Genomic DNA, 18,512 nt, shown 5'->3' with positions numbered 1-18,512 from the left:
GTGTCTTCGGATGTTTAGCAGGCACCAGAGTAGGACCAATTTAATCTGTCAGAAACAGCTTTGGGGAGCCACAAAGCCTGAGCACCCCGTGGGCATCTCCCAGTGGGAACACTGGATGGGCTGCACCCACCGCTGCCCTGGGGACATCCCTTGCAAATGAGGGTAGATTCTATTCACCTCTTGATGTGTAGGCTACATCCTCATATCTCAGGGTTAGAGAGGGATTTAAAGTCAGCAGGTCCTGTTCCAACCTGCAGCCTAACTATCCCCTTGGCATCCACCCGGGGGTGGTCCTTGGTGTGCTTGGGGTGCACTTGGGTACTCAGGGTATACTGGGGGTACTCAGGGTGCAGTTAAGTACTCCGGGTGCACTTGGCTGCCTCCAAAGATGGGGACTCACTGCATCCTTTGACAGCCCAGTCTTTTTCCAGTGGATGTGACCGGCAAAGTTCTTGCTTTACCTGAACCAAAATCAGCCGCATCAAGCCCACACCTCTGCCATCTGGGGCCACAACACTTATTCATTCCCAGTAACAACAGTTTGGATATCTGAAGAAGCCCCACAAATTCTGCGATGACTTCTGTCAAAGCCCGGTGTCCCCAGTCCCTTCAGTGGTCCCTCCTGGAGCCTGGTTTGGGGCCATCACCCCTGAACATGCTCCAGTTTGTGAACTTCCCCAGGAACCAGCCTGATCAGGGAGATGGGAACAGCGTGGGCTCTGAATTCACTCAGATGGGAGGCACATTCTGGCTCTGCCCTGTGCCAGCTCCATGACTTTGACTGTGTTAGGCTATTCTTGTGTTGCCATAAAGCAATACCTGAGTCTGGGTAATTTACTGGCTCACGGTCCTACAGGCTATATAGGAAGCATAGTGCCAGCATCATAAAGCAATACCTGAGTCTGGGTAATTTACTGGCTCACGGTCCTACAGGCTGTATAGGAAGCACGGTGCCAGCATCATAAAACAATACCTGAGTCTGGGTAATTTACTGGCTCACGGTCCTACAGGCTGTATAGGAAGCATGGTGCCAGCATCATAAAGCAATACCTGAGTCTGGGTAATTTACTGGCTCACGGTCCTACAGGCTGTATAGGAAGCATGGTGCCAGCATCTGCTCAGCTTCTGGGGAGGCCTCTGAAGGGACCCTACAGTCATGACGGAAGGTGAAGGGGGAGCCAACATCACGCAGTGAGAGTGGGAGCAAGAGAGGTGGGGGGAGGTGCCACACACTTTTAAACAACCAGATCCTGTTAGATCTCAAGATGGTGAGGACAGCACCAGGCCATGAGGGATCCGCCCCCTGACCTAAACACCTCCCACCAGGCCCCACCTCCAACACTGGGGATCACATTTCAACATGAAATTTGGAGGTGACATCCAAACTGTATCAGTGACTGAGTCACTTACTCTCTCAGCCTCAGTTTCCTTACCTTTCTATGCAGGGTGGGCTCCCAGTTACAACTGCCGCCTTTCAAACCACCCCAGAGCCAGTGGTGTAAAATCCTCATGTATAATGTTCACAGATTCTGTGGGTCAGGAATTCTGGAGGGCACAGTAAGGTGCTTGTCTCTGCCCCAACAAATAAGAGGACTCAGTCTCAGTTGGGAAGACCTGAAGTTTGGGGTGACTCTAGGGCAAAGGGTTGCAATCATCTGGATGCCTCTTCACTCACACGTTGGGCCCCTGGTGAGATGGCTGAAAGGCCACGCTCAACTGGGACTGTCCCCTGAGCTCCTACATGTAGCTTCTCCAGCATGACGGCCTCAGGGTAGCAAGGGGTGGGGCTCCACGGTCTCCCAGTGGACAAGGAGGACACCACATTGCCTTCTGTGAGTTACTGTCGGGAGTCACATGGCATCACTTCCCCGGTGCCCTATCAGCTGAAGACATCACAAGCCACCCCAACTTCAAGGAAAGGGGACACAAACCCCATCTGTCAATGAGAAGAGTTTCAATGAATCTGGGGACTGTTTTTAAATCCACCACAAGTGGTGCTCAGAATATTTAACAACTGCTGCGGCACAACCCACTCACCTGAATGGCTGTTGTCTGCAGGGGTGGAGCAGAGCTTGAATAGTGGCCCCTGCAGGGCCAGGCCTCAACCCTTAGTGCTGGATGGCAGGGAGTCTGTGGGGCCCCAGGGGAGGCTCCTGGGTGTTGGGGGTGCAGCAGCTATTCACCAACATGTCTTAGTCTTTTCAGACTGATACCATAAATAGGTGGCTTAAATCACAGACACTTATTTCACACAGTTCTGCAGTCTGGAAAGTCTAAGATCAATTTAGTTCCTGGGGAGGGTCTCTTTCTGGCTTGCAGAAGGCTGCCTTTTTGACACGTCCTTCCATGACCTTTCCTCTGTGCTTACACATGGTCACGGCGGGGAAGCGTTCTCTCTCTCTCTCTTGCTCTTTTCATAAGATCACTATACCATCATGAGGGCCCCACCCTCCCAACCTCATCTAACCCTAATTACCTTCCAAAGGCTCATCTCCAAACACCATCAAACTGGGGGTAAAGGCTTCAACAACACACAATCAGACCATAACACAGCAAGGCAGGGGCCCTTCGGGAGTTTAACAACCTTTTAGTAGCTGTGTCAGTGTGTGTCTCTTGGATCCCAGCCCTGGGTGAGGATTCTTTTTCCTTTTCTTTCAGTTCAAGTCAAGCTCTGTGTGCAGACTTGCTTTCAGTGCTGAGTCAATGCCCAGCTGCTTTCCACCAAAGCCCTTTAGAAAGGATTTAGAGGGGCCGGGGATGGTGGCTCAGTCTGTAATCCTAGCACTTTGGGAGGCCAAGGCGGGCAGATGACGAGGTCAGGAGATTGAGACCATCCTGGTTAACATGGTGAAACCCCCTCTCTGCTGAAAAATACAAAAAAAAACCAAACCAAAACAAAACAAAACAAAAAAAAATTGCCGGGCGTGGTGGCAGCGCCTGTAGTCCTATCTACTGGGGAGGCTGAGGCAGGACAATGGCGTGAACCCGGGAGGCAGAGCTTGCAGTGAGCGGAGATCGCACCACTGCACTCCAGCCTGGGTGAAAGTGAAAAAAGAAAAAAAAGAAAGAGAAAGAGAGAGAGAAAGAAAGAGAGGGAGAGAGAGGAAGGAAGGAAGGAAGGAAGGAAGGAAGGAAGGAAGGAAGGAAGGAAGGAAGGAAGGAAGGAAGGAAGGAAGGAAGGAAGGAAGGAAGGAAGGAAGGAGTGAGTGAAAGAAAGGAAAGGAAAGGAGAGAGAGAGAAAGAAAAAGAAAGAAAGAGAGAAAGAAAGAAAGAAAAAGAAAAAGAAAGAAAGAGAAAGAAAGAAAGAAAGAAAGAAAGAAAGAAAGAAAGAAAGAAAAAAAGAAAGAAAGAAAGAAAAGAAAAGAAAAGAAAAGAGAAAAAAGAAAAGAAAAGAAAAGGAAGGAACAGACTTAGAGGATCTCTCTGCCCCGCAAGCCCTCCTGACCACTGGTTTGATGGGTTCTTTTGCAGCCCACCCCAAAACAGTCCTCATGTGGCCAAACAGGAGCCTTGAGAAGAGCTGCAGCCAAGGAAATTTGGTCACATCCAAGTACGTACCCAGCAAGGGGATCTGCTTAAGCAGAGTCATAAAGTTGATTAATTTCCCCTGATGGGGCAGAATGGACATCACCCTTACTGCCTTCCTGCCAGCAGAGAAAGCTGGGACAGGCCTGGAAGCAGGAGGTCTCCTCAGATTAGAGGGAAGCTCTCTCTGCCTGGGGTCAAAGCTGGAGCAGCATGGGTGTAGGGGGTCACAGCCCTCTGTGCTGACTCCCACCAGGTGACCCCCATGGCACCTGGGGAAGGAAGCAAAGGGGACCTGGCCAAGACACCAGCAGCATCCACAGCACCTGCTAATCATTTTTGCTGGAGTAACCTTTCGGGCACTTCTGGTAAAGCAGACACATTCCACAGGTGCTTTTGCAATTGCTCTTTGGAATGTTTTAAAAACACACCTGTATTTTTAAAGATAATTTGGAGTCTGCCTAGTTTAATTTCAGCATAGGGGAAAAATAAGGGAGTAGTGACAAAGATTCTTTGCTTGAGCAAACTAGAGTCAGGCTCCTGAACCTTCTAGGCTCATCTGTGTACTTTCTTGTAAAATCCAGTTTGAGCAAGAACCCCACAAAGTCAATTCAGCAAGAACCCCCCTTGCTCCTATCTGACCACTCCCAATATCTGATCAGGGTCCTCATCCTCCACCTTCCCAGGTGATGTCTGGTCACCCTGACCTTTCTTCAGCAGGTATCCTGTTAGGTCAGTTTAGCCAGCATCACCCTCACCCCTGGCGTTTCCTCTTGGTAATTTTCCATCTTTCAACTCCTACCTGCCCCATGGCTCCAACTCTCAACTTCTCATGTTGTTTTTAGAATAAGCCTGACTGTATACTGAGGTCTGTTTTCGCTTATTGCAATAGTCCTGAATAAAATCTGGTGTTGCTACTTTATCGTCTAGCTCTGGTTTTTCTTTGCCGTAGGTATTCCATGCTTGTAGCCTTGCCATAGCTCTATCATCATTGCTTTTTTAATTCCCTCCAAGAGATGATATGTACATATACTCCCTCTTTATCCACAGATCAATGTTTTGCATTTCCTAGGAGCTGAATTCCTTTTCTTCCATTGCAGCACTGGCTGGGAGAGAAGGCACAACATGGTCCAGCATACTGAGCCCCAAGTTTGTCCTGCAGCATGATTTGAGACACAGTGTTTGTGCCGCACAGAATTATGTGAGCTGTCCAATAACCTTCCCTACATTTGTTTTCTGCTTAAACTACAGAGTAGATGCTCTTGTTAGCACCTAAGAACACTCTTGATTACGCAGAACTACACCCTAACGACATTTTATCTGTTTACGTGTCCCCTCAGAAAAACTGTGAGCCCCTTGAAGGCAGGAACTTGTTTTTAAACATTCAGGGCCTAGTAGATAGCAGGCATTCAACGAATATTTTTGAATAACAACAAACGAGAGTATGGACTTTGGGAACAGGAGAGCCTACTAGCCAGTGAGCCTGAGCCAATCCTTGATGGCCTCCAGTTCTCTGAGAAGACTCTCTGGGCCCCCTTAGGCTCCCTGTGGAAGAAAACTTACCCAGCCAACCCTAATAAAAACACTTCCCAGACAGATCTAACAGGACAAAGTGGGGTCGCTCCACTCTTTCGGCAGCTCCTTCACCCCAGGTGCTGTTTGGGGTTCTGACACTGCCATGGCATGGCCAGCAGGATGGCCCCTATGGCCGCTGGAGCTGCTCTGTAAGAGCTTCCCACCCCTGACCCGCAGTCCATGAGGGCAAGGCCAGAACCGGGCACATGCCCACCCATGTTGGTCTCATGCTCTCAGGGGGTAGAGCTAGCATGTTGGACTTGGCTTGTTTAGGGTCACCTTCCGGAGGGTTGACAACTATCATCAGCAACGATGATAGAGCTATGGTAAGGCTACAAGCAAGGAATACCTACAGCAAAGAAAAACCAGAGCTAGACGATAAAGTAGTAAAACCAGATTTTATTCAGGACTATTCCAATAAGTGAAAACAGACCTCAAAATCAGCATTCCCTTGGCAAGGAATAAAGGGGGAATGGATTTGTGGTCAGCAACCCACAATGTTACCACCGCCAAGCATTCTGCCTGCAACAGGGTGGGGCTGGCCAGGGGAGGCTCCACAGGGAAGGTGAAAGCTGTGCAGAGTTTTGTAGGACGACTCAGTGCTTATCAGGTAGACAGATAGGAAAGAACATTCCAGGGAGAGGGAGGAATGCTAACAACAGCAGGGGGTCTGGTCTGCACTGGACATGCGAAAGGAATGGTGTGTCCATATCAACAGAGGAGGGAGAGACAGAAGAGAAAGAGCAGGTCAGGGCCTGAGTCAGAGCCGGCTCATGCTGTGGGGCTAAGAAGCTCAAAGGATTTCCAGGGACAGTCGGGAGGCTTTACAGGGATAGGCAGGGGATGATCTTAGCCTGGCTTTCATAAGCCTCTGGCTTAAGTATGGAAGGTGAGTCTGCGTCAGGGAGCCCAGCGCCAAAGTGTTGCAACACTCTAGGGAGACATGCAGACCAATTCCCTGCCACCTAACAGCCCTGTGCTTTGGGGTCCTGGGTTAATTTCCTGGGAGAAGGCTGGCCTTGGCTACCTCTGTCCTTGACCAAGGACGTCGTTTTAAATATTTGTGATGTGTCCTAGGTCACTGCATCTCTGTCCCTGCAGTGAAGAGCAGACACTGATTCCCCAAGCTCCTACTCTGAGGCCACAAATATCTGCAATACCTCGGTGAGCACTAGGCCTGAGTGTGAGTTTGCAGGCACTTCCATGGCCCCATGCAGGTGTCCAAGATCCCTCGTGGTATTTGGCCAAGGTGGGCCCTGCGTGATGCCCTAGCGCGGTGACTACCTGTGTTCCTGGGCATCTTCCACGGAATTCTGCGCTCAGCCTGGGGATTCATGCGGGCGCATCTCTGTGATCTGCTCTGGAGCAGGATGTACATCAGGTCTCTCAGACCCGAGTCCCTGGTGCCTGGAGCTCAGCCTTGACTAACGTGCTCGGCCCACCCTGCTGGGCCAGCCAGCTCCTGCTCGGGGCCACAGCCCTGTAACCAAAGCTTCCTTCCCAGGACTCAGGAATTCTCCCACTCCGGAATGCCTTGCTGCTGGGGTGACCAGGTCTTCACTTGTGAAACAGGAGTCAGCCACCTCAGCCCCGTGCCTGGCCTGGTGGAACACGGGTCACCGCCCCAACCTGGGGGCAGCCGCCCCATCCCAACGCAGTCGCTGCCGTTCCCCATGCCTCGCTGTGCCCAGCTAACTGGGGGACTTGTCCCCTGGGAACAACTGGGTACCCAGGCTGCCTTTGGTTTCAGCCCCTCCTCCTCTTCCCGGGCTGCCTTTGCTGCCTTTGCTCCCCGGACGGCCCCTTTCCCCGGGCTGTGTTCACAGAGGCTGGGAAGGGTCCCTTGCAGACAGATCTTGGACAAGGTCGCGTCCCCATGCCTCCCCTCGTGACCAGCAAACTCTTAAAAGCGGACCCTGCCCCAGAGTCTGTGTCGCCTCCAACCCGCAGTCAGGGCGCAGCGCCGCCTCAGTGCCGCCTAGTGGCGCCAGGCGTGCCTGGAAACCCGCGCCCGCAGCGCCCTCTCCTAGCGGCTTCCGCCCGCAGAAAGGCTTTCTCCGGACAGAGAAGCGGGCGCGCGGGGGCGGAGGCGCGGGGCCTTGCGCGAGAACCTGACTCTCCGCCGCAGCAGCGAAAGCCGGAGTGACGCGTCCTGTTGAACACCAGTTTTCTGGAGCGCTGTGTGTTCTCACAGCTGAGCAGTCTGTTTCTCCAATCAGGTTTCAAAGCCACTTCACTGCACTGGCCCCTGTGGGTCACTGTTGCACCGCCCTGGCCCACGTGGGTCCCTGAGTAGCGACCCGCCGGGGCCACCTGGCTGGACGAAAAAGACACACCTTGGACTCAATCCGTGAGAAAAAAAAACTTCAGTAAGAAACAAATCAATAGACAAGTCAAAGGCTAGGAGAAAATATGCATAAAACATAACAAGTGACTTGATTCCTGATTCTGAAGTATTTAATAATTCCTATAACTCAACAAAAAGTTCATTCTTTTAAAAAAATGAGCAAAAGGCTGGGTAAACTATTCACAAAGGAACGTAGACAAATGCCAGTACACACATGAGAAACGCATACACATCCACAAACTTCAAACAAACCCACCTCATATATTTCTGGCGAGTAAGGAAAAGAATGCAAACACTTTTGAAAATGGTTTGGTTTTTTCTTGTAAATGTAAACAAATACCCTATTATATAATCCAGCGAGTCCATCCTTAGGTTTTTATCCAAGGATAAAGAAGTGAAACTCATATCTAACAAATAGACTTATAAAACAATGAAAATAGAAGCTTTATTCATAAAAGGCAAAAACTAGAAATAACCTAAATATTCATTCACAGGAGAACAAATAAACAGACTAGGTTGAATCCATACAATGGAATGTTAGCAGACAATAAAAAGAAAATGAACTATTGATACCACCTACTACACAGCAGAAGCTCTGAATCGTATTTCTGAATGAAAGACGTCAGGTATGAAAGAATATACATTGTATGATTCCATTTATATGAAAACAAATCTGTGGTTTAAAAATCAGACTACTATTAGGTTGGTGCAAAAGTAATTGCGGTTTTTGCCTTTTTTTTTTAAAATAAAAATAGTTGCGTCGGGGTTTGTGGATGGAGTGGCATGGCAGAGGTTAGCTGAAGGGGGCATGAAAGGACTTTTTGGGGGTGCTAGAATGTTCTAAATCTTACAGTGGGGGAGGGACAGGAATGCAGGCATTTGACAACACACATTGAATTGTAAAATTTAAGATTTTTACATTTCATTGTATGTAAATTACCTGCCAATAAAAATACTATGAATAGAGCAGTTATGAACATTTGTGTGTAGATTTTTGTGCAAACTTAAATTATAATTTCTCTGATAAATGCCCAGGAATGTGATTGTTGACTAATATGATAAGTGCATGTTTTTTGAGAAACTGCCAATCTATTTTTGGGAGTAGCTGTGTGTATCATGTTATATTCCCACAAGCAAGGGGTGAGAAATTTGGTTTCTCTGCATCCTTGCTAGCATTTGGTTTTATCACTACGTTTTTATTTCAGCCGCTCAAATAAGTGTGTAGTGATTTCTCATGATCTCAATTTGCATTTCCCCAAAACCTAAGGATGTTAAATATATTTCCACATGCTTATTTTCCTCAGCCATGAAATGTCTCTTCATGTCTATTGCCCAATTTCTTATTAGATTATTTTTTTTACTCTTGAGTTTTGAGAGCTCATTACGCGTTGTAAATGTGAGTCCTTTGTCAGATACGCGGTTTGCAAATATTTTCTCCCCTCTGTAGTTTGTCCTTTCATCATCTTAACAGAATATTTTGCAGAGGCAAAGTTTTTAATTTTGATGAAGTCCAATTTATCAATTCTTTCTTTAATGAATCGTACTTGGGTGCCATGCCTGTGAACTCATCCTCATCTCCTAGGTCCAGATGATTTTCTCCTGTGTCTTCCTATCATAGCCAGAAACTAGAAAAGAACCAAAATGTCCCTCACTAAGTGAATGCTTAGACTAAGTGACACATCTATGCCAATATTCAGCAATAAAAAGAAACAAATTATTGATGCAAATAACTAAATGGATGAATCTCAAGAGCATTAGGCCAAGTGAAAAAAAAAGCAATCTCAAAAAGTCACATACTATACGATTTCACTTGTATAACATTCTTCCAGGGGCAAAATTATAAACATGGAAAATAGATTAGTGGTTGGCAGGCGTTAGAGGGGGTGGTGGGGAAGTGTGACTACAAAGAGGTAGCAAGAGAGATATTGGGGCGATGGGATGGTTTTGTGTCTTGGTGGTTACAGGAATCTACACATGTGATACAATGTAATAGAAGAACACACATGGTGCTAATGTCAGTTTCCTTGTTTTGATATTGTTCTATAGAACGTAAAACGTAAACATTGGGGAAACTGGGTGAAGGATATTGGGACCCCTTCACAAATTCTTGTCAATTTACGATTATTTGAAAATTTAAAAGTCTAAACATACCTAAAATAAAAACCTAAAAGGCAAAAAAGTAATGCATGCACTTGATAAAAATCAAGTACTACAAAAGAGTAAATGGTGAAAATAAATCTCTGTACCACTCTAGAGACCCCAGCCAAAGTCCTCTCCAAATGCTCTCACAGTTATTAAGTTTCTTGTATATGCTTCTAGAAATTAATCTTGCATGTGCTTCTAGAAAATCAAGAAGTACAAAAGAGTAAATGGTGAAAATAAATCTGCACCACTCCAGAACCCCCAGCCGAAGTCCTCTCCAAACTCTCTCAGTTATTAAGTTTCCTGTATATGCTTCTAGAAATTCTCTAGATATATGCAAAAATATATGTACTTTCCCTCCTTCTCTAGCTTTTGTCTAATGCTAGTCTTCTTTCGATTTGAAATTATATGTATTTAATATATCTTTGGGAAAAATTAATACTTTTTAATAGCAGTGTAAAATTTCACTGTGAATGTACCATAATTTATTTAACCAATCTCTACTCATTTAGTCTGTTTTTGGTTGTTTAGGCTGTTTTGGTAACTTGTTATTGGAAATTATTGCAATAAACCTTCTTATATTACTTTGTATCACCATACGATAGACTCCTAAAATACTGTGTTTAGATCAAAGGGTATGTAGAATTGTACTTAAGATAAATTTTTGTCAAGATGTCCCAAAAATAGCATTCTCATCAGTACAGAAGGAAAATACCAATTTCCTAAACCTCTTACTAAGACAGTACATCTTCAAAATTTGATCCTCACTCATCTGGTGGACAAAGTATAGTAATTCAGTGTTTCAGTTTGACTTCCCGTGATGACAAGTCAAGTTTTAAAAATGGTATTTTTTATATATTTAAAGGCCTTTTGTGTTGTTTTCCTGTGAACTGTTGGCTCAGGTCTGTCCTTTAGTGGAGTTTAGTGAATCTGCCACGTTTCCCTAATCAATTCTCTCTCCTACCACTGGAAAGGAATACCACAATTGTTTACCCATTCATTAGTTGACAGACATTTGGATTGTTTCTACTTTTGGGGTATTATGAATAATGCTGCTTTGAATGCACTTGTACAAGATATTGTGTGGATATATGTTTTCAGTTCTCTTGGGTATGTATCTAGGAGTGGAATTCCTTGGTCATATGATAATACTACACCCAACTTTTTGAGGAACTACCAAACTGTTTTCCAAAGTTACAGCACCATTTTATGTTCACACCAGCAATGAATGGGGTTTTCAATTTCCCTGCATCTTCACCAACACTTCTTATTTCCTGTCTTTTTCTATGAAAGCCATCCTAATGGGTGTGTAGTTGGATCTTATTGTGGTTCTATTTGCCCTTTCCTAATGACTAATAATGTCAAACATCTTTTCATGTGCTTTTTGATCATGAGTATATCTTCTTTGGAGAAATATTTATTCAAATTATTTGCCCATGTTTTAATTAGGTTATTATCTTTTATTGCTGAGTTGTTAGAGTTCTTCATATATTCTGGATACAAGTCACTTATCAAATTATATATATGATATATATCATACATCATATGACATATATGTGATATATACACAAATATATATGATTTGCAAATATTTCCTCCCATTTTGTGGATTGCTTTTTGACTTTCTTGATGGTGTCCTTTGAAGCACAAAAGCTGTCAATTTTGATAATGTCCTGCTTATTTTTTTTTATTTGGTCACTTCTGCTTTTGGTGTTATATCTAAGAATCCTTTTACCAATCCAAGGTCATAAACATTTACCTCTATGGTTTTATAGTGTTAGCTCTTACATTTAGAACTTTGATCCATTTTTAGTCAAGTTTTGTACATGATGTGAGGTAAGTGTCCAGTTTCATTCCTTTACATGTGGAAATCCGGTTGTCCCAGCATCATTTGTTAATGCTGTTTTTTAAATCCTCTTGAATTGTCTTGGCACCTTTGTCAAAAATCAGTTAACCATAAATGTGAAGGTTTAATATTGGATTTTCAATTCTATTACATTTCTAGTATTGGGCTATCTTGATTACTAGACGTTGGTAGTAAGTTTGGTTTTCTTTGGGGTTTGGGGGGGTTGTTTTGTTTCATTTTGTTTTTGAGATAGGGTCTTGTTCTGTTGCCCAGGCTGGAGTGCAGTGGCTTGATCATAGGTCACTGCATCATGGACCTCTTGGGCTTAAGTGATCCTCCCACCTTGGCCTCCCAAGTTGCTGGGACTACAGGCACACACCACCATACCCAGCTAATCTTTTTTTATTTTTTTTAGAGATGGGGCCTCATTATGTTGCCCAGGTTGATCTCAAACTCCCGGGCTCAAGCAATCCTCCCAACTCAGCCTCCCAAAGTGCTGGGATTACAGGTGTGAGCCACTGCACCCAATCTGTAGTAAGTTTTTAAATCAGGAAGTGTAGTCCTCTCTCTTTCAAGATCATGTTGGCTATTCTGGGTCTCTTGCATCTGCATATGAATTTCTGAGAAAAAGGCACACAATCTTTCAATCAAGATTGCATTGAATCTGTAGGCCAATTTGGGAAACATTGACATCTTAACAATATTAAGTCTTCCAAATCCGTGAACATATGATGTTTTTTCATTTATTTTGGTCTTCTTTAATTTCCTTCAGTGGTGTTTTATTGTTTTCAGTATGTACAAGTCTTAGGCTTATTTGTTAAATTTATTCAGAAGCCTTTTATTTTGTCTGATGCCATTGTAAATGGAATTGTGTTCTTAATCTTATATTCAGATTATTCATTGCTAGTGTGTAGAAATATAATTGTTTTTCATATTGTTCTTGTATCTGCAATCTTGTTGGACTCATTTATTAGTTGTAATAGTTATTTTGTGAATTTCTTAGATTATGTCATCTGTAAATATAGTTTACATCTTTCTTTTCAATTTGGATGCTATTTTTAAAATTTATGTACTTACTTATTTGCATAATTGCCCTAGCTCAGATCTCTAATAAAATGGTGAATAGAAGTGGTGAGCATGGACTTCCTTTCCTTCTTCCTGGTCTTAGAAGGAAAGTATCCACTCTTTCACCCTTTGGGATGATGTCAGTTGTGGTTTTTCATAGATGCTCTTTATTAGATTTCATAAATTCTCCTCTATTTCTAGTTTTATGAGTGTTTTATCATGAAAGGATATTGATTTTGTCAAATGCTTTTTCTGCATCTATTGAGATTAGGTGAATTTTGTTCTTCATTTTATTAATGTGGTACATTAATTAGATTTGTTTTATTATGTTAAACCAACTTTGCATTTCTTAAATAAATTTTGCTTGATTGTGATGCATAATCATTTTTATATGTTTCTGGGTTTAGTGTGCTAGTATTTTGTTGATAATTTTTGTATTAATATTCATGAAAGATATTGCTCTGTTCTCTTAGAATGTCTTTTGTTTTGGTATCATGATAATAATAAGGACATCATAGAATGAGTTGAAGTTTGTTTCTTCTATTTTTGGAGAAGATTGTGAAGAATTGACAATAATCTTTTTTTAAATGTTTGGGAAAACTAATCAGCAAAACCATTTGGTACTGAGTATTTTGTGCATGGTGAGTTTCTTAATTACTAATTTAATCCCTTTACTTACTAAGGGACTTACTTATTATTCAAATTTTCTATTTGTTCCTGAGTCAGTTTTGGTAGTTCCTGTCTTCCTAGGAATTTTTCCATTTCACCTAAGTTAAAATTTTGATGTCTTACAATTGTTTATAGTATTCCTTTATAATCCTTTTATTTCTATGAGGTGGTAGTGGTGTGCCCTATTTCATTCTCTAAACATTAATAATTTAATAATTTAATTCCCTATACATTAATAATTTAATGATTTAATGTATAGGGAATGAAATAGGACACATAACTTTTTTCTTGTCAGTCAAGCTAAAGGTTTATTAATTTTATTGTTCTTTTCAGTGAAGCAATTACTCTTGTTTTTTCCCTTAGTGTTTTTTCTATTCCCTATTTTATTTATTTCCACTACAATCTTTATTATTTTCTTCTTTCTGCTTGCTTTGGGCTTAGTTTGCACTTCCTTTTCTACTTTCTTAATGTGGAAGTTTGGGTTATCGAGATCTTTCTTCTTTTTAATGTAGGCATTTACAGCTATAAAAGTCTCCCTAAGTGTTGCTTTGGCTGCATCCCCTTTGATATGTTGTTATTTTATCCCCTTTGATATGTTGTTATTTTATTTTCATTCATTTCAAATAATTTTCTAGTTTTCATTGTGATTTCTTCTTTGACCCATTGATTATTTTGGAGTGTGTCGTTTAATGTCTACATATTTGTGGATATCCGAAATTTCTTTCTGTTTTTGGTTTTGAATTTCACTCCACTGTTGTAAGAGAACATATTCTATATGATTTCAATTATTTTAAATTTACTGAGTTTTGTTTTATGGCTGAATATACACGTTTGTGTTTTCTATTGCTGCCATAACAAATTACCACAAATTTGCACCTAACACAAATTTATTATATTGTGGTTCTGAAGATCAGAAGTCTGACATGTCTTACTGGGCTAAAAATAGGAATCTGTGTGGTTGTATTCCCTTGTGGAAATTCTCAGAGAGTTCCCTTGTTCATTCAAGTTGTTGGCAGAATTCAGTTCCTGCAAGTTGTAGGACTGAGATTCCCACTTCCTTGCTGGCTGTCAGCTGAACTGTTCCCAGCTTCTAGACGCTACCCACATTCCCTTATTAATAGTCCTCTTCCTCCATCTTCAAAGGCAGCAATGGTGGATCAAGTCCATCAGTTTAGTAGTCACTTAAACCTTTCTCACACCTCAATTGTCTCCTTCTTCTTCCATTTCATCTCCCTACCATGACCAGGAAAGTGTCTCCACCTTTAAGAACTCATGTATTTTGATTGGGCCCACCCAGACAATCCAGGGTAATCTCTGCATCTCAAGGTTTATATCCTTAATCATATCTGCAAAGCCCCTTTTGTCATGTAATATAATGTGGTTCCAGGGATTAGGGCATGGATATCTTTGGGGGCCACTGTTCTTCTCATGAGAAGATTTATTCTTGAGAACATTCCATATACGCATATAAAGAATGTCTATTCTGTTGGTGGTGGTGGAGTGTTCTATGGGTAACTACTAGCTCTACTTGGTTTACTGTTTTTCTCATATCTTCTATGTCCTTGTTGATCTTCTGCCTAGTTGTTCTATCCATTGTTGAAAGTGCAGTAATAATGCCTCCAACTATAATTGTCGAATTTTCTGTTTCTCACTTCAGTTTTTGCCTCATGTATTTGGATCTCTGCTATTAAGTGCCTCTATATTCTTAATTGTCATGTATTCTTAATAGATTGAAACCTTTGCAATTATAAAATGTTTTTCCTTGTCTTTTGTAATAATTTTTGCCTTAGAGTCTATTTGGTCTACTGTTAGTATAGCCAGACACTCCAGATCCCTTTGGTTACTACTTTCATGGTTTATCTTTTTCCATCCTATTACTTTCAACCTATTTGTATCTTTGAGTGTAAAATATGTCTCTTATAGATAACACATGGTTGATTCATTTTTTAAAAATAAATTTTGACAACCTCTGCGTTTTGATTGGTATGTTTACTCTATTTACATTTAATATGATTTACTGAAAAGATAAACTCTACACCTTCCATTTTGCTATTTTTATATGTCCTACATCTTTTATGTTCTTCTATTCCTTCATTACTGCCTTCTTTTGAATTCAATTGATATTTTCTAGCATATCATCTTAATTCTTTTATTTGTTTTACCATATATTTTTAGTTATTTTCTTTTTCTTGCCCTGGGAATTATAACATTTTATCTTAAAACAATCTAATCCATATAAATCCAACTTAATTTCAACAATATATGAAAAGATTGCTTCAATATAGGTCCATTTCCTGCCCCCTTCCTTTGTGTAAATATTATCATACAAATTACATCTTTATACATTATAAGCCCAACAATCCAGTTTTACAATTACTCATCTATGTAGCTATTTTTAAATCAGATAAGAAAAGAATTACAAATAAAAATACATTATACTGTCTTTTTAATTATGTAATTACCTTGCAGTGCTCTTTATTTCTTTGTGTGGATGAAGTTACCATCTAGTGTCCTTTCATTTCAGCCTGAGGTACTCCTTTTAGTATTTCTTGTGGGTAAGATCTACTCATGGTGGATTCTCTCATTTTTCATTTATCTGGGCATTTCTTCTTTTTTTTTCCAAAGATACTCTTGCTAAATATAGAATTCTTGGTTGACAGTCATTTTCTTACAATACTTTTAATATGTTATCCCATTGCCTTCTTGCCTGAATGGTTTTGATAAGAAGTCAGCTGTTAATCTTATTGAAGTGTTTGAAACTAGAGTGTATATGCTGAGTTATTTTTCTTTTGTAGCTTTCAAGATTCTATTTTTGTCATTGGTTTTTGATAGTTTGACTCTGATGTATCTAGGTATAGATTTCTTTGTTTTTATACCACCTGAAGTTCACTGAACTTCTTGAGCATGTAAATTAATGTGCTTCATCAAATTTGGGAAGTTTATGGCAATCATTTCTTCAAATATTCTTTCTGTCCCTTTATCTCCTCTTCTTCTGGGATTCTCATTATATACATATTGGTATGCTCTCTGAGGCTGTGTTCATTTTTCTTCGTTCTTTTGACTTTCTGTTCCCTGAATTGTATAATCTCAATTGACCCATATTCAACTTACTGAATCTTTTTTCTGCCTGCTCAAATTGGCTGTTAAGCCCCTCTGGTTAATAATTTTTTATTTCAGTTGCACTTTCAACCCAGAATTTTATTTTGTTCCCTTTTTTATATAACTTTCCATCTCCTTATTGATATGCTGTATTTGGTAAGACATCATTGTCATGCTTTTTAAAATTATTTAAACATGTCTTTGTTTAGTTGTTTAAACATGTTTTTAAGACTTGTTCTAAAGTCTTTGATAGTAAGTACAATGTCTGGGCTTCCTCAAGAAAAAGTTTCTAATGGCTGCTTTTCCCCTGTGAATAGGCCACACATTTTGTTTATTTGCATTTCTCTTAATTTTTTCTTAAAAACTGAATGTTTTAAATAAATAACATGGCATCTCTAGAAATCAGACCTCACCCCTCTTCACAATTTGTTGTTGATTCTGTTTGTTATTGTTGCTGATGCTGCTGTTTCTCTCCGTTTAGTGAATTACCTGGACTAAGTTTTAATGTATACTTTTTGTCATGTGTAGCCAGTGAAGTCTTTCCTCAGTTTAGTTGTCCGTTAATTTTTGGACAGAGATTTCTTTAAATTCCCTGCACCACTAAATCTCCCTACCTTTCCTGAGAAGCTTTGTGCATGTTGGGCCATGCCTTCAATGCTTCAGCAAGCAGCTGACAACTCTGCCTCAGAGTTTACTTCCTGTTTGCACAGAGCCTCAAAGCTAAACAAAAGTTGAGCTCTAGTTAGATCTGTCTTGGACATGTGTACAACCCTGCACATGCACATGGCCTTCTAGGTTCTTAAGAATATGTCAGAGCTTTTCCAAAGCCACTATGATTACCTCATTCCCCAGTTTTCCCTTTTAAGTGTTTTGGTCAGCCTCTCATTAGCCCCAACTGGTACTGCTATTTCAGGCAGTTGCAATGTTAAACAATTTTTGCTGATTGTTTTTGACAGATTCCCTCAGGATAGGGCTGTTCACACAGACTAAGCTCCGAACCATGTTAAGCAAAGACAATCCCAAGGGCCAGGTGCAGTGGCTCATGCCTGTAATCCCAGCACTTTGGGAGGCTGAGGCAGGTGGATCACACGGTCAGGGGATTGAGATCATCCTGGCTAACACAGTGAAACCCCATCTTTACTAAAAATACAAAAACAAATTTAGCTGCGTGTGGTGGTGGGTGCCTGTAGTCCCAGCTACTCAGGAGGCTGAGGCAGGAGAATGGGGTGAACCTGGGAGATGGAGCTTGCAGTGAGCCGAGATCCATCACTGCACTCCAGCCTGAGCGACAGAGTGAGACTCCGTCTCAAAAAAAAAAAAAAAAAAAAAAGACACTCCTTAAGAATGTTCCTTTTCCAAGGATCTGTCAGACGGATCAAGTAGTGACAACCTTCTGAGGATGGGATTTTTTGGAGGGCTCCAAAACTATTCTGTCCTCCCCAGTGGCTACCAGGCTGCTGGTTTTCACAGCTGCCATGGTTGTGAGAATGTTAATTGCTTGTGTGTGTGTGTGTAGAGACAGAGGTTGTCTCTATGTTGTCCAGACTGGTCTCAAACTCATGGACTTAAGCAACCCTCCCATCTCAGCCTCCCAAAGTGCTAGGATTACAGGTGTGAGCCACCATGCCTAACTGAGAACATTTATTTTCAAATCTATCATAGAGCTTAGAAAAGAAGACTATGAATAAGGCAAATTAAAACACCACAAAATTTGCTATTCTTACTGAGATTCAGCTATGTTTCTTGAATGAATCTAACTTGGATTGCTGAAAGCCTTCGGTTAATTTCCAGAACTCTGAAAAGGTTGATTTTGACATTTTTGCTAGTGCACTCGTTGTTAAGGAAGGATTTTCAGAAATCCTTATTCTGACATTCTGCAAGTGTTTCTCTTGGTTTGAGTTTTCATGTGATTGTGTGGGGGTAGTTGTTTTTATTTTTGTTGTTGTCTTGATTGGTTTTTGGAGAGATGGTTTTCTACTGGATATCCCTAGGATTCTTTTCCTTAAAGTCAAACATTCATTTTGTTCGGATCTGTCATCTCAGCATTGACTTCTCTAAATCAGTTTTCCCTTCAGTCTGAAAATTCAAGTCTTCCTTTATTTATTTATTTACTTCAGGAACATTGTTCTGAATATTAACTCAATATTTTTTTCTCTTTCATAGTTTAGGTTTCCTAACCAGGGGACAGAATGTCCTCCTCTGCACTGAATGGCCTCTGCTTTTGTCTACTGAAGACTGCCTGAG

At 41.5% G+C, this 18,512-nt stretch overlaps 1 pseudogene; it reads left to right on the top strand.

Annotated features, from left to right (window-relative positions):
• The first annotated feature begins 574 nt into the window (after positions 1-574).
• On the top strand, positions 575-7,215 carry LOC112427540 (uncharacterized; annotated as a pseudogene).
• Positions 7,216-18,512: the final 11,297 nt, after the last annotated feature.

The sequence above is a fragment of the Macaca nemestrina genome, chromosome 9, assembly GCF_043159975.1.
Source record: "Macaca nemestrina isolate mMacNem1 chromosome 9, mMacNem.hap1, whole genome shotgun sequence".
Lineage (NCBI taxonomy): Eukaryota > Metazoa > Chordata > Mammalia > Primates > Cercopithecidae > Macaca > Macaca nemestrina.
Note: the sequence above shows the minus strand (reverse complement) of the source record. Positions and strands in the feature narration are given on the sequence as shown.